Raw genomic sequence first — 16,782 nt, 5'->3', positions numbered from 1 at the left:
GAATGATTACCAAGGTTTTATCCCAATTTTCTTGTAGGACCTTACATGTATGAAGTGCAATTTGTACATTTGTTGACAATTCTATCATATGGTCTGCAGTAGAGAAGTTATTGTCATGGATTAGAATTTTTGAATATGTAATATGTTTTTGTAGTGCATCCATGTTGGGAAGAATCATGTTCTATATGTCAATCAATGTGGATCTGATCCTTGCTTCTTCCCTTAGTAATTTTGCTTACATATCTAACAAAAATCTTATTTTCTTGAAGTGTGTAGATCTTGAACTGGGGTCAAGTTGTAGCTGCTAAGCACTGACCTTTAGATCTTCATCTATTTTGGACAATTTGTCCTTTATTTCCTTTGTAAACTCAAAAACATTACATAGCTTCCCAAAAAGTGATGACACATTTGAACAAGATATTTCTAAATTACCCAAAATTATAGAAAGCTTTACTTGATGAATGACTATCTGTTGAGCAATGTGCTCCACCACTTTATTGTCAAAATGATTTTAGCCTTCTACACTAGCTTATCTTGTTCATCAGTGTCATCATTAAACTTCTAGACTACTTCTCCTAGCTAATACAAGATAGGTTTAGAAGAATCAATCTCAATTCCTATGGTCTCTACCAAAATGTTCTTAGCATCTTCAATTATCTTATACTCTTTATCTCTCTCCTCTCTTAGCCTTTGATATTTAGTCTTCTTCTGGAAGAGTTCACCAAATTTTTGCATTTGATTTGGAGTAAGCTTGTAAATATCTCAATTGGGGATTACTATTTCCTCATCTAAATCAATGTCTTCCTCTATCTCCTTTCCTTTCCCCAAAAATTTTGTGTTCAATTGAACCTTGGGCTCAACTCTCCTTACACATATTGCTTTTGTATTTGGAATAGAAACAATGGTAGAGATACTAGGGCTTGTAGTAAAAATTGATACTATACTAATTGAAGGAATACATATAGAAATACTTGAGGAATCCAAAATTGATGTGCTCAAAACTAAAGAAGTCAAAATTGGAGAAATTAAAACTAAAGTACTCAACTTAGTAGATGAAAGAGGAATCTATAGTTTAGTAGATGAAGTGGAAGTCACTTTTATTAGTGATGTGCTAAGCTGAGTAGGAGAAAAGAGTGATTGAATGATTGGATTAGTACTGGTGGTCACAATCAAACTTGTTGGGGCTGTCTCCATGCTTGATATTGTTACTGGTTTGCTCAGAGAGTGAGGAAGTGAGGCAATGACTGCTACAACTATCTGAATTGGATCAGTCTCCTCATCATCTAGATTTTCTTCCTTGGTAGACTCTTATCCTTGATCCTCTTCATCTTCTTCATTGTCAAAGTGAGTTACTTCTTCAACATTCTCTTCTTCATCTTTCTCCTTATCTTCTTCATCATCATTATCTTTGACATTGATTGGAAAATCACTTGATTTATGTAACAAATAAATATTCTTCCAAGTGAGATTGTTGCATTCCTAACAACATGCTCAATGTCCTTAATCAAAACTAGATAAGTATTAAAATTTAGAGCCATTTTTTCTTCATTTTTCTTCAATGACTCTTTTACCTCAGCATTTGATATGCTCAGTAATAGCTGTCTCAAGGTTTTCCCATATATGTCCTTGACAGTTTGCATAGAAAAATCCCATCTTGGCTTTATCTTTTCCAATAACTCACTAGGAACTTGAGAAGTGAGCTGATTTAGTGAGTATTTCCACTTGCCCATTTTATTCAACACCAGGTCTTCAATCTACTTCTACTCCTCTGTTGTCCTAATCTCATATTTTAGTGATTTGAAATTCAATATGCCTACCCCTACTTCTAGATCTTTTTAGTCTATCTTGGAAGGTGAGTAGAGGTTTTCTAAATACAATGTCTCCTCCTTCCTTGTCAAACTTCTTCCTTGAATATGTCCTTTTGAAAATTGTAGTGGATGGTTTTGCTAGCTTGATGATGATCACCTTGCCTTTCTTCTTTAGTGGTTCTTCTTCCTTAGATTCTTCCTCATCCTCTACTTCTTCACCTTGCTCATCCTCACCTTTTCCCTCAGTTAACAAAAGGGGTGAACTTGATTTCAGTTTTGCAATCCTTCTTTTTCCTTTGTTGACTGCTTGAGGGAACTTTATTTCAAGTTCAATCCTGGCCTTTGCTTCATCATATGTTCCAAATTATGTAACCTTAGGATTAATTGGTTCATTGATAAGAGCTTCAATTATATCCTTTGTTTCATCAATGTTGACCTCATAACTAAGAGGTTTTACCCACACAATTCTAGGCTTGGCTATCAAAATATACACCTTGTCACCATCCACCATGAAACATATATCATCTTCAACTAGCTTCTTGGGAATTCTAAACCTATTTTTCATTTTTTCCATGATACTATTATAATTTTTACTACTCATTGATTTAATAGAGCATAGGCATATCCTTTCTCCAAACTATAGTGCCTTTACAGGGAAAGAATTTTTGTACATAAAAGAATAGGAAAGTTAACAAAGAACCAAACTTACATGGATTTTTCTTTGATTTTCTTATGCTTTCTATGTTCTTGTTGAGCTACTTCAATAATAGGCCGACATGGTCATATGATAAATTGTTCTTAACCACCTTGTATGTCAAGTCCACGGCTTCACATGAAACACTTTTTAGTCTATTTGGGCTATATATCTTGTGCATAATAATGTGAATTCTGAACTTTAATTTTGTATCAGTGACACTACTAATTTTCATTCCTTTTTCTTGACTTAGGGTTTTTGTTATTTTGGCTTTGGCTAGCATTGGGAGGCTAGTGATTCAATGAATTATCTTCTTGGTTATCAGAATTGGTTTTTCTAACCATAGCTGCCCATTGTTTTCCCAGTTGAGGATAAACCTAATCCATTCGATTTGAAATTCATGGGGCATGTGAGGGATGTGTCAACCCTTTGGTTTCTAGATGTTGATTCTTGGGTTTTAGAACTCCATTCAGATATAGATGACCTAGGGCATCATCCATTTCTAGTGTACCAATCTATTGAATATCACATTTGAAATGAGTGCAAATATCATTGATAAGAAGTACCTTTGGAGGAATTTGGGATTACACACTACTTGGATCTAGGGTTTTGGAAACCAAAAGAGTGAGCTTGAAATCTAGTGCCTTCTATTCAACTCCATGACCCAACATGTTAGATCCTTCCTTAACCTTGCTACTGTTGGATTCCATTTTCACTTGGTAGATTGAGAGAATTTGAGAAAATTTTGCTGAAAATTCACTCAAATTACTTTGGTCACACTAAAAATTTCTCTTTGCAATAGCACTCAAAATTTCATGGTAAGAAATGATTTTGATTCCATGCCTTTTTTTGAAATTTTTCTATTAATATTTAGTACAGAAGCAGATATATTGATAGACTACCATCCACTACTTGGCATTGATCACTTAGTGATGTCTTGGTGGCCTAGGCTGGCCTCGCCTTACTCACCCTTTCTTCATCTCAGCTTGATGAGTTAGTAACCATAGGCATCTTTATTGCTCCCAAACTTGCTTGGTAGAGTCTATGACCTAATCTCACTTGGTAGAAAAGGTAACTCAGTAGTAACTGATACTGATCTCACTTGGTGATCCCTTTGTATCCTGAATGTAGATTTTGGATCTTTGTCACCTTTTAACTAGAATTGATTTGGATGTCATCTTTGATAGCCTAGTTCCAGTTCTCCATTGAAAACTTAATTAGAAATAGTAGAGTCACCCAATTCTTGAGTGACTTTGTCATTACTTAGAATTGCATCCTTGGTAGACTTAGGAACCTATAGTTGTCTCATCTATTTTCAAATGCTCTTAGCCTTTGCCTTCTTTTCATCTTCAATTCTACCAGTATTCATATAGTTCTTGGCAAGATGACCAGTTCTATACAAATGAACATCTTTTAGTGGTGTCTCTTTTCCTCAAATAATGTTTTACACAATTTATTCCAATGTGTCCAAATTCTCCACAGTAATGACATCTGCACCAAGTGTTGTAGTCTCATCCAAATATTGCTTTCACAAATTTCTATTCTAGATTTTGTTGGATACAATTGTGTATTTTGTATTGTCTTTGATGTTACACAAATGTCATACTAGTCATTAGACAGAATCTACCGAGCTCAGGTGATCAACAAAGCAATTTGCAGTGTTAATCGAGCTCCCATGGTTAACAAAGAAAAGTTAATGTTTACTGAGCCCACTCAGGCATCAAAGGATTTTGTAACAAAAAGTTAGTATTAACCGAGCTCCCAAGGTTAACTAAGAAAAGTTAATACTTACTGAGCTCACTCAGGCATCAAAAGATTTTGTAACAAAAAGTTAATTTTAACCAAGCTCCCAAGGTTAACAAAGAAAAGTTAATATTTACCGAGCTCACTCGAGCATCAAATGATTTTGTAACAAAAACTTAGTTTTAACCGAGCTCCCAAGGTTAACAAAGAAAAGTTAACATCTATCGAGCTCACTCGGTTATCAAAGGAAATGTGGCAAAGAGTTAGCTTAATAGGGACAACTTCTTAGCATGGCAAGGGTTGATGAGACTTCATCTAGCTACTATTGCAGATACAGGACTAAAATACCTTGACAAAAAATATGCAGAACCATCTGGTACACTATCTATCAATGATATTGTTGAAAAGAAGACCCACAACATCATGATGATAGATATAGCATCTACTCTAAGTTATGAAGAATTTGATGACATCAAGGACTACAAATCTGCTTTTGAAATGTGGAAAAAGTTGAAAGAAATCTATGGAGGAGATGATAATGTAAGAAGAGACAAATTAGAAAGTCTGAGAGGACAATTTGATCAGATGAGGATGAGAGAGGATGAAAACATTGCAAAATATGTTGAAAGAGTCAAAGCATGTGTCAGTGCAATCAAAGCATCTGGAGGATATATCAAGGAGGAGACAATTATAAGTAAAGTTCTTAGAACTCTACTTCCCATTTATGCAATTAGAGTTTTTGCAATTCAAGAAAGAAGATGTGAAGCAAATCATAAGATAAATCTAGAGGCCATAGTTGGAAGACTAACTGCATTTGAACTAGACAACTTTGACAACTATGTTCCAGCTTCCAAAAACATTGAATCAACATTTGAAGCCAAGCTTTTACTCAAGGAGAAAAGTAAAAAGAAAAAGGAATCTCAGTCAAGAAGTGAAGATGAATTAGACCAAAGTTCAAACAGTGATCTTGAGGTGATTGAAGCTCTACTAGCAAGAAAATATTCTAGAGGCAAAGGAAAATATAAAGGAAAAGTTCCTCTAATCTATTTTTTATGTGAAGAAATTGGTCATATTGCTGCTAGGTGCCCAAACAAGTAGAACAAAGATGAGAGGAAAGCTTACAAGTACAATGACAAGAAAGACTTCAAATCATTCAAGGATAAAGGTAAGAAAACATTTTTTATGGCTAAAGATTCTAAGGATTCTAATGATGAAGAAGAAGATGAAATTGTCTACATTACTGTGAAAGATGAGTTTGATAATGATGAGGAAATGGAACTCATTTCTCATATGAGAAAAAATGATACATGGATCATAGATAGTGGTTGTTCTCATCACATGACTGGTGATAAGACTAAGTTTGAATACTTTGAAGACTATGATGGTGGCAGTGTAAGATTTGGTAACAATGAACCTTGCTATATAAAAGGAAGAGGAAGAATCTCTCTAACCAAAGAACTTATATGTGATAATGCCTATTGGGTAGAAGGAATAAAGCATAATTTGTTAAGTGTGGCACAACTACTCAATAATAGATTCAAAGTAGAATTCATGTATGGAAAAGCAAGACTGCTGGATGGCAAAGTAAAACTGATTGGATCAGACACTCAAACAAAAGGTAACTTATTTTATCTTGAACTTGGTGAATGTTCATGTTTTATTGCTCAAGTTGAAGAAAGATGGTTATGGCATAAAAGATTGTGTCATGTCAATTTTGATAACCTGGTGAAGATAAAAAAATTCAAGAAAGTAAGAGGCATTCCTAATGTAAAGAAACCTGAGGTTGGTCTATGCAAGAATTGTCAGATTGGTAAAATGGGAAAGACTATTTTTAAAAGGAAAAACTATTAGTCTGAAGATATATTAGAAATTGTGCATACTGATTTATGTGGACCCATTGAAATTGAAAGCTATACTAGAGAAAAGTTCTTCATTCTTTTTGTTGATGATTACTCAAGAATGATGATTGTCATGTATCTAAGGAACAAATCATAAGCATTTGAGAAATTCAAATGGTATTTGGCAAGAGTAGAAAAGGAAATAGGAAAAAGATTGAAATTCTTGAGGTCAGATAGAGGAGGAGAATTCATTTCACATGAGTTCAATAACTTTTGCATTGAAAGAGGAATCAAAAGATAGGTATCAGCCCCTGGAACTCCTGAACAAAATAGAATAGCTGAAAGGAGGAATAGATCTATCATGGATTATGCAAGAACCTTAATGATTGAAAAGAACATTGCTATCAAATACTAGAAGGAAGCTATCAACACTACAATTCATACCTTGAACCGAGTATAGCTTAAAAAAGACTAATTCAAAACTCCCTATGAGCTATGGTATGGCTATAAACCTAATGTAAGCTATCTAAAAGTATTTGGAAGTAAATGTTACATTTTGAAAGAATCTAGAAAAGGAAAATTTGATGTAAAAGGTGATGGAGAAATATTTTTGGGATACTCTTGCAAAAGTAGAGCATATAGATGTTTGAGCTTGTCTACTTACAAAGTCATAGAAAGTGCATATGTGAAAGTTGATGAGTTTGCAAAAAGGACTGAAGAAAAAAAAAAAGGGAACTAGAAGATTATAGAAGATTTGTTTTCACTCTAGTACCAGTCAATCAGGAATCTTCTACTCTCAAGTCATCAATAACCAAGTTACACGAAGTTCAAACTGAGCTATAGCAACCCGAGTTACATTCTGATGCTACCGAGTAATTGTCTACTGAGTCTGAAGGACCCAAACCAATATCTACCAAACCAGAATAGCCAAAACCTAAAATTGAAGTGCAAGAGGATAAAAATGAAATTCATTCAAAAGGCAAGGAACCTATATTAGAAAAATATGTCAGGAGACATCATTCAGTAGATCAGATCATTGGAGACAAATCTAAAGGAACCATGACAAGAAGTAAGTTGAAAGGTACTTGTTTACTTGCTGATTTTGAACCTAGAAATATCAAAGATGCATTAGGAAATGATAGTTGGATTGAGGCTATGAATGAAGAAATAGAGCAGATTGAGAAAAACAAGACATGGACTCTTGTACCCAGGCCTAAAGATAAAGATCTGATTAGAACTAAGTGGGTATTCAGAAACAAGTTGCATGAAGATGGTAAGGTATCAAGAAACAAAGCTAGACTAGTATGCAAAGGATATGCTCAAGAAGAAGGAATAGACTATGGAGAAACTTTTGCTCCTGTTGCAAGATTGGAAGGAGTCAGAACTTTACTAGCATATGCTACTCACAAAGGATGTCAAGTCAGCATTCCTCAATGGTATACTGGATGAAGAGGTTTACATCGAACAACCTGAAGGTTTTGTTGATCTAGATAAGAAGAACATGGTCTACAAATTACACAAGGCATTGTATGGTCTAAAATAAGCCCCTAGAGCATGGTATGAAAGATTGCATAACTATCTTATTCAGATTGGTTTTCAAAGAACTAATGATAACAGTAGCTTGTATATAAAGGAAGGACTAAATAATAAGATTGTCTTGGCAGAAATATTTGTAGATGATACTATTTTCATAGGGAATGATGATATTTGCAAAGAATTTTCAAAACAAATGAAAAAAGAATTTGAAATGTCTATTTTTGGAGAGATCAAATTCTTTTTTGTTCTTCAAATTCATTAGAATAAAAATGGTATCTACATCACTCAATCAAAATACATCAAGGAGATATTGAAAAAGTTTGGTATGGAAGATTGTAAACTAGTTGGGACTCCCATGTGTATTGGATTAAAACTTACCAAGGAAGATGAATCAAAAGAAGTAGATCAAACATTGTATAGATCTATGCTTGAAAAGTTGTAGTATGTAGTTCATACTAGGCCAGATATTGCCCTTGCAGTTGGTATTGTAGCAAGAGTTTCAGCAAAACCAAGAGAAAATCACATGATGGCAATCAAAAGAATAATCAGATATTTGAAAGGAACTAAAGATTATGGTTTATGGTAAAAATTTGGAGGTAATCTAGATTTGAAAGTGTTTACTAATGCTAATTAAGCAGGAAACCTTGATGACAGAAAAAGTACAAGTGGAGGAGCATTCTTTCTTAGAAAGAGGTTGGTTTCTTGGACAAGAAAAAAGTAGAATTGTACATCCCAATCTACAACAGAGGCAAAGTATGTTGCTGCAACAGTAAGCTATTCTAATATTATTTGGTTTAAACAATTGTTGGAAGGCATGAAGGTGGAAATCAAAGAACCAATTGTTATGTTCTGTGATAATACAAGTGCAATAAACATATCTAAGAATCTAGTGATGCATTCCAAAACTAAGCACATTGTAATAAAATATCATTTTGTCAGAGAATTGGTGCAAGATAAGGAGATCAAATTGGAATATGTTCATACAAAGGAACAAATTGCTGACATATTCACAAAGTCATTACCTAAGGATGCATTCTTGTATCTAAGAGGTAAGTTAGGGGTCACTCCCCTATCTGAAGTTCACTAAAATAAAGTTTTAGTGATGCATCAACACATACCAAGTTGAAGATCTATCAGTTGATGCAACATAATCAAGAAATATTGCATATGAATCAGTACTAAAGGTACATTAAAATTCATTTAAGTTGTGTTGTCTTTGGCATGTGTTTCAAAGAGGGAGAGTTTTACTGTCATATCTTTCTAAAATTTGTTTGAGAAGAAAAGTTTGCTATGGAATTCCTTCATAGAGGGAGATTACTGAAAGAGGGAGAGTTTGCTATCTAATAGAGAAAATTGTTTTGACAGAAAAAGGCTTGTTAGACTTGTTTTCAAATTTCATTCTGCTATGACATGTTGTGTTGCCATTAATGCCAAAGAGGGAGATTTTTGGATACAATTGTTAATTGTGTATTGTCTTTGATGTTACACAAATGTCATACCAGTCATCAGATAGAATCTACCGAGCTTAGGTGATCAACAAAGCAATTTACAGTGTTAACCAAGCTCCCATGGCTAACAAAGAAAAGTTAATGTTTACTGAGCCCACTCAGGCATCAAAAGATTTTGTAACAAAAAGTTAGTATTAATCGAGCTCCCAAGGTTAACAAAAAAAAGTTAATATTTATCGAGCAGACTCGGGCATCAAATGATTTTGTAACAAAAAGTTAGTATTAACCGAGCTCCCAAGGTTAACAAAGAAAAGTTAATATTTATCGAGCTCACTCGGGCATCAAAGGATTTTGTAACAAAAAGTTAGTGTTAACCAAGCTCCCAAGGTTAACAAAGAAAAGTTAATGTCTACCGAGCTCACTCAATTATCAAAGGAAATGTGGCAGAGAGTTAGCTTCTACTGAGCTCACAAGGTCAGCAAAGGAAGGTCAGTGCTAACCAAGTTCACTCGATCTCCAAAGGATTTTTTTAGGGTTTGCAGTGTTTACCGAGCCTCACTTGGTTAACACTAGAAAACCATTCTAGAGCAGTGGTCATTGAGCTGGGTCGATCAGCAAAGGATTTTATTGTTTTGATATTAAGCTCAATTGTTTCATGCAACTGAATGATGTAATGATTTTTTTTAGTTGTTGTAACTTATATTTGAGCCAACTTGATAATCTGAAAGGTATATATTTAGATGTTCAAGTTGTGATTTAAAAGTGTGTGTGTAAGTGTATGGATGAGGATGGAATAAGAAAATATTGAGCAAATTTTGATGAACGATTAGATATCTTGGAGGAACTGCAAAGTTGTATTTGATCAGTACGGATCCAGTGAAGCCGAAAAAAGATTTGTGATCAGCAAAAGATAAGTTGCATATCATTCAGGTCATCTCATTATTGCTTTCTAATCATTGTAACAGTGAATCTAGAATCTCTTAACAAATTTGGTTTAATAGCCATTTTGTAAATCCTTTAATAAGGTGACAATTTAGTCGAATTGTTCTAAAGACCTCTAACCAGGCTACTCCTAATAGGGTGATTAAATCCTCTAACAAGGTCACACCTAACAATGTGTATTGTAACCTTTAACAGGGTTGGCTCCTAAAAGGGCTCACTTCAGAAGAGTGAAAATTGGTGACTAGTTACTTGGTGGTTTTTACCATATTGAGTTTCCACGTTAAATCTGGTGTCTCTTGTGTTCATTTATTTAACCTTTGCATGCACATCAATAACAATGAAAGATAGATGATCAGTAATTAGTTAACCTACCGAGTTACAGTATTCCTACACTATTTACCTAGTATTAGCAGTAAGTAAGTATTATAGACATCTAAGGAATTTTTGGGATAGTTTTTGTGGTAACTAATTCACCCCTCTCCTCTCAGTTACTTCATCTATATTTCCAATAGATTCAATACCTTGATTTTTCATTTTGATGACTTGTTTCCATGTTTTTTGCATTTGTGACATTTGCCTTCAAATCTTGGTTTCTCTTTGCATTCATTAGCCTTATGACCATGCTAATTGCATTTGTAGCATTTTCCATTGAATTTTTCTTTTCCATTACTCCATCACTTGTTTGATGTATGACCTATCTTACCATGATGATTGTAAATAGGTCTTTGGTTCTTTTGAGCTCCTTGCTTGGATGATTCTCCTTCTTCTATATATCCAATTCCTTCTTTTTCTTTTTTCCTATAAAGGTTTTTCTCATTCAATTGATTCATGTCTGCTTGAAATTTCATCATTCTTTCATTGATTTACTTCTCAGAGTTTAGATCATTCCTCAATATTTCATTGATTTTCTTTCAAATTTAGATCATTTCTCATTCTTTCATTGATTTTTCTTTTAGAATTTATATTATTTTCGATTCTTTCATTTTCAAATCTTAGGCTCATGATTTCTTCATTTTCATTAGAGAGCTGATCAATAAGGTCTGCTTGCTAAAGGGATTAGTTCTAGATTTCATTGTTCCTTCCATCTATCTCTTCTTTTATCTTCTTTCTCTATTCTAAGACTTCACATAACCTTACTGACTGAATTTCTTGTTCTCTTCTTAGCTTTCTTCTTCTTGTAGAGAACCATTCTTTTCTACGAGTTCTTTGATTGCTTCTTTGGTTTCATCTAAATTGCTTGAATGAAGGTCTTCAATTCTTTCTTTGATGAGATGATCATTCATTTGAATTGCAAGTTCTTTTCTTCTTTTCAAGGATTGAGAGAGTTTCTCCTTTGCTTTCTTGAGTTGGGCAATGGCCATTTTTAAATATAGCTTCTCATTATCAGTAACTTTGTCAAGTTTGAATATCTCCATAGCCTTAATTTTTTCTCAAGTTGTTAAGCTTTCTCCTGAGAACCACAACGCTCTGATACCAATTGTTGGAAATATTCAAGACTATGCTAAGTTATTGAGAGAAGAGGGGTGAATTAGTAACTTATAAAACTTTAACAATTTCAATATTTAATTCATCACATCTAATATAAATGCATGCATGAGAAACTAAAAACATGAAAGCATTCATAACACTTAGACACAAAGATTTGGTAACCCAAAAACTTTCCAAATAGAAAGTAAAACTAGTGTGGGGATGATACCTACAACTTTAGTACAGAGTTAGCCTACCAAAGCTTATAATGATTACTTATGATGATTTACCTTTTTAGGAGTAATAAGGACTACTAGGTCCACCTTGTGAGAGGATTTAAAAACATCCAATTAAGTATGCACTACGTAAAGAGATTTACAAAAGACTGTTAGGTCTACCTTGTGAAAGGATTTGACTGATCCACCTATTAGGATGAAATAGTAGAGAATATTTGATTTGCAACTTGGCTTGCTGAATGAGATTCCTTTAAGTACTGATCACCTTTCTATGATAGATATGACTTTTCTACTCCTTATATTGTTGTAGCCTTTTAAATTCACTCCTTCTACTTTTCTCTAATTTAATTCACATTCACATCATATTTTTCACACATATACATGTATTGGATATGAAATAATGCATTACATATATCAATCCCATTATATAGATTAGAAAGTTTGCCATCATACAAGTTTACACTAATATTACAAAGTTGGCCCACATGAAGACACTCGGGTTCTAAAGACTGATTTGGTGAGGTTCTAATACATGACATCCACTATCTTTTCTCTAAATAGTCATGCACTCAGTAGATGTAGAAGCTTGGTCCATACTAATCACTTCTAAGTAGTCTTGAACTTGGGTTGCATTGGGGACTCAATAGATATTGTGCAACTTGGCTTAAACTGAATTTCTTGTTTACCATGTCAATACTTGATAAACACTATCACCTTGAGCTCGATATAAAATAAATTATTTGGTTAACACAGAATGGCTCAGTTAACACTAGATTCACATCACATGAATTGCAAGCTCAATAATCACTGTACTACTTGGTAACCACTGATAAACTTGACATCAATTGAAATGCTTGGTAACAACTAAAAATGGTACAATGAGCTCAGTAACCTTATACAATCTGAATAGATGTGTGTCACTAATAACAAACTTGACTGATATGTCAACACTTTTGTCTTAGGTTACAAATGTAAGGGTCATTGTAGATAGAATACTTATTGATTACTTAACATAAGAAGGATCTCTCATGTATCCGGTGTGTCTACATGCAAGAAACAATATGGTCATCCTAGCATTTATGCTTTGATTCTTATGTTAACTTGCTACATTAAAAGGGACAATGTTCTAGTCATTCTGGCTTCTTGTGCCTCAAATTCTTACATTTAATCTTGACAAAACTAGAATAGATGTCCTATTCATATTCCTATGATTGCAATGTTAGTGGGGATTGCATGACATCTGGGATTCACTACATCCTCAATGATAATAATTGTTGAAACTTGGTAACCAAACCTAGGGTTGCATCTAACGTAGGGCTACATTTACATAAGCACATGGTTTGATCACTAATTTACTTGCATCCTTCGTGACGAGGGATTGTTGGCTAGTATCATGTTTCCTTATGACTACAAAAATGATAGATTAATCACCCTCTTAGCTAGTTTGGTTGCTTTGAACTCATTTTTGGGATCGAATTCAAAATCTAGCACACTGATATATCTCAAATTCATACTCTACCTTTTTGGGACTAACACGATTGAACACTTGTGTAGTGCAATTTTTCTAATACTTTGTGATTTTTGGAATCTTTTCAAATCACACTTTTCTTCAAATTTTCCAACATTTTTGGAAAAAGTTAACTGTGGTCAACTTTGGTCAAACTTGATCTTTTGGACCTCACAATCACTTTGAATTGATTCCAAATTTTCTTCTGATCATTCTGATCCTTTCTATACTCTTCAAAATCTCATATTTCTTCTATATCTCTTGACATACTACATTACATCATTTTTTTGGTGTGTCATCTTTTGATTTTTCTCCTGAGGGGGCAGGATGATTACATTATTGAATCTAAATTTCAACTCAATCTGAATCTTATGTCCTCATCACTCAAGGAATCTCATTACTCAAGGCATCTTGTCCGTTCTATCTGGGATCATTTGCCATCTATCTTATCTTTTCATCACCTAATCAATCTTATAATAGTTCTTGTAAGAGTTTAATGGATAAGTATTGAGATAGTCTCAACCCTAACTCTTGAGGATCAAGCTTTGTTCTAGAGATGATTCTATGACTCATGATAGGTTTTGTTATCTCTTTTTATCAATCTAGGTATCTAGGTGTTCTATCTAGATTCCTTAAGATTAAGCTCCATTTTGGAGATAATTTTTAAAAGCTTATTAATCTAAGTATCTAGGTGTTCTATCTAGATCCCCTAAGGTTAAACTTCATTCTAGAGATAGCCTTAAAAAGCTTATTAATCTTAGTAGCTAGGTCTTCTATCTAGATCCCCTTAGGTTAAGCTTAATTTTAGAGATAAAATTAAAAATCTTATCAATTGGTTTTCATGTCATCAATCTCAGAACCAATCTCATCATATATAAATATCTAGGTATTTTATTTGGATCACCTAAGGTCAAGCTTCATTCTAGAGATAACCTTAGAAAGCTTATCAATTGGTCTTTGTATCATCAATTTCAAAACCAATCTCATTGCTTGATCTTTGCATCATACTTCTAATTTCTTTGAATCAAACATGTTTCTTGCACATTCATTCAAAGAGGGGCAAAATATAATACCCCAAAATTGGCACATTGCCATGTCAACCAATTCTGGTCTATTTGATCAACCCTAAAGTCCTATTTCACTAGGCAATTCTCATTCTAATTCTTGCTACTTGACTTAATTATCAAATGCAAAAAATTCATAAACTGCATTAATCACACTAGTTATTTAATTCCTAAGTATTGATTTGAATTAGCTACATTAAACCTATTGATTAGATTTAATATAATTTAAAGTGTTTATACTTTGGTTAAATTAAATTATCCCCTAAAGATGATATACTGAGGAGTAAAATTTATTTAATTTAATAATGTCTTCATTTTTAATTATTGAATGTAATTATTCAATTAATTGAAATACACATTTATGGAGTCATATCTCCTTTTATTAAATTAAATAACCTTCCAAATTCTTCTCTTTAGTTAAGGAATGGGAATTCTGAGTGATCTATCTCTCAAATTGAAATTCACTTGATCCACTTATTCTCACTCTCAGGTGAATTTTAGTTAAGTCTCCATCACACTTAGGATCTATGTCAATTAACTTCACCTACACTAGGAATCTTCCATCCTAACTAGATCTCATCTTCAATCCTAGCCATTGATCTAAGTTGATCTCAACCATTGACTGATTTTGGGAATCTATTTAAGAGGCTTCTAATTCCTCATTATGAGGTTGGAACTTGAATTGCATCAAATTATTGCCGAATTGCATACTCATTTGCTTAAATATTCTCATAGCTTTGATTGTTTAGTTTGAAAGTCATAGAGATTAAAATGCAATCATATAGTTTAATTTTCTTTATCTATTATTAGATTAATTGCATTATCATTTAGCTGCATAAATCCTTTGTACTAAAAAGTCTAGTTTCCTACTTCTTGGTTTGAGAGCAAGGCAAAATCCTTCTAGTTAGAAGGCAACAGGTTGCACTGAATAGATTGCTTAGATGAATAATAGAATGTTTATTCTAGGATGATCTCTTAGCTAAAGAATATGTTGAAGTGTGTGTGAGAATCCGAGGCCCACAAGTCACCCATACACTATGCTCCTTTGGCTAGAATAGAAGTAGTCAGATTATTCTTAGCCCATGCAGTGCAAAAGAAATTTAAAGTGTATCAAATGGATGTCAAGTCAGCATTTATGAGTGGAATAATTGAAGAAGAGGTGTACATAGAACAACCTAAAGGTTTTCCTTTGACAGATGATAAGGACATAGTATGCAAACTGAAGAAAGCATTGACTGGCTTGAAGCAAGCACCAAGAACTTGGTATTCAAGGTTGGACAAGCATTTGACAAAGCTTGGGTATAGAAAAGGTATGACATATAGTAATATATATTAGAAATAAATTGATGATGGTTTGATGATTTTGGTAATATTTGTTGATGATATCATACTTGGAGGAAATGATGATGAAAGTGACAAGTTTGTAGAAGAGATAAAAAATGAATTTGAAATGAGTATGATAGGAGAAATGAAATATTTTCTAGGATTATAGATTGAGTAGAATAAAGAAGGAATATTTATTTCTTATACTAGGTATTTGAAAGATTTATTTACAAGGTTTGGTTTGGAAACATGTAAACCCATTGAAAAACCTACGGTAACTGGACATAAGTTATCTAAAAGGATGAGACACCTACTATTGAGCAGAAGAAGTACATATCTATGATTGGAGGTTTGCAATATTTGACTCACACAAGGCCAGATATAGCAAGTGTAGATGGAATTGTTGCAAGATTCAAAGCTGATCCAAGAGGAGCACATTATGTAGTAGTCAAAAGGTGATGGGGTCAAGCCCAATAACAGAATGGACACAACAGGAAAGGGAAAACTTTATTAACTATAAAAATATGCTAATACACTCAGTACCAAGAAAATAGACTTCAAAACATGCCCTTTTGGGCTTACAATATAATAAAATTGGAGATAATTTCTCCTTCCAGTACCTCCTCTCAAAATCCACTCTGAATTGCCTTTTACAATGCCAGAGATGTTCTTAAATAGACCCCAAAGGGTTAAAGATTAGAAATACATTCTAGAAAGTACCAGTTGGCATCCACCACCCAAATAGAAGGCTCCAAAACTCATATTAGAAGTTGGCACAAAATTAAAAGAATCCAAAAACGGTAGCCGAACTTTTGGGAGGCATAACTTTTGAACCGTAGCTCCGATTGATGAATCATTTACATTTTCAAAAAGCTCTCAAAGTGCTCTATAGCCCTATGGATAGGATCTACTTGTACCCCATTTTTTGGCCCTATACAAGGTCATTTAATGCCCCTAACCTAACTTTGAAGCATTCTTAGGAGGTCTCCAAAAATTGAAAAACTGCAATAACTTTCAAACCATGGGCCCTTTTGACTTGATTCTTTTTCTAGAATGTTCTAAATTAAAATTATAATAATCCCACCAATTTACACCTTCTAACTCACCATAATTATGTCTCAATTACATAGTCTTATTTTTTTGGTATTTATACGTATCCCAAGGTGCTTAAAAACT

The sequence above is a fragment of the Cupressus sempervirens genome, chromosome 9 (assembly GCF_028749045.1).
Source record: "Cupressus sempervirens isolate cs-2001-9-10 chromosome 9, ASM2874904v1, whole genome shotgun sequence".
Classification (NCBI taxonomy): Eukaryota; Viridiplantae; Streptophyta; class Pinopsida; order Cupressales; family Cupressaceae; genus Cupressus; species Cupressus sempervirens.
Note: the sequence above shows the minus strand (reverse complement) of the source record.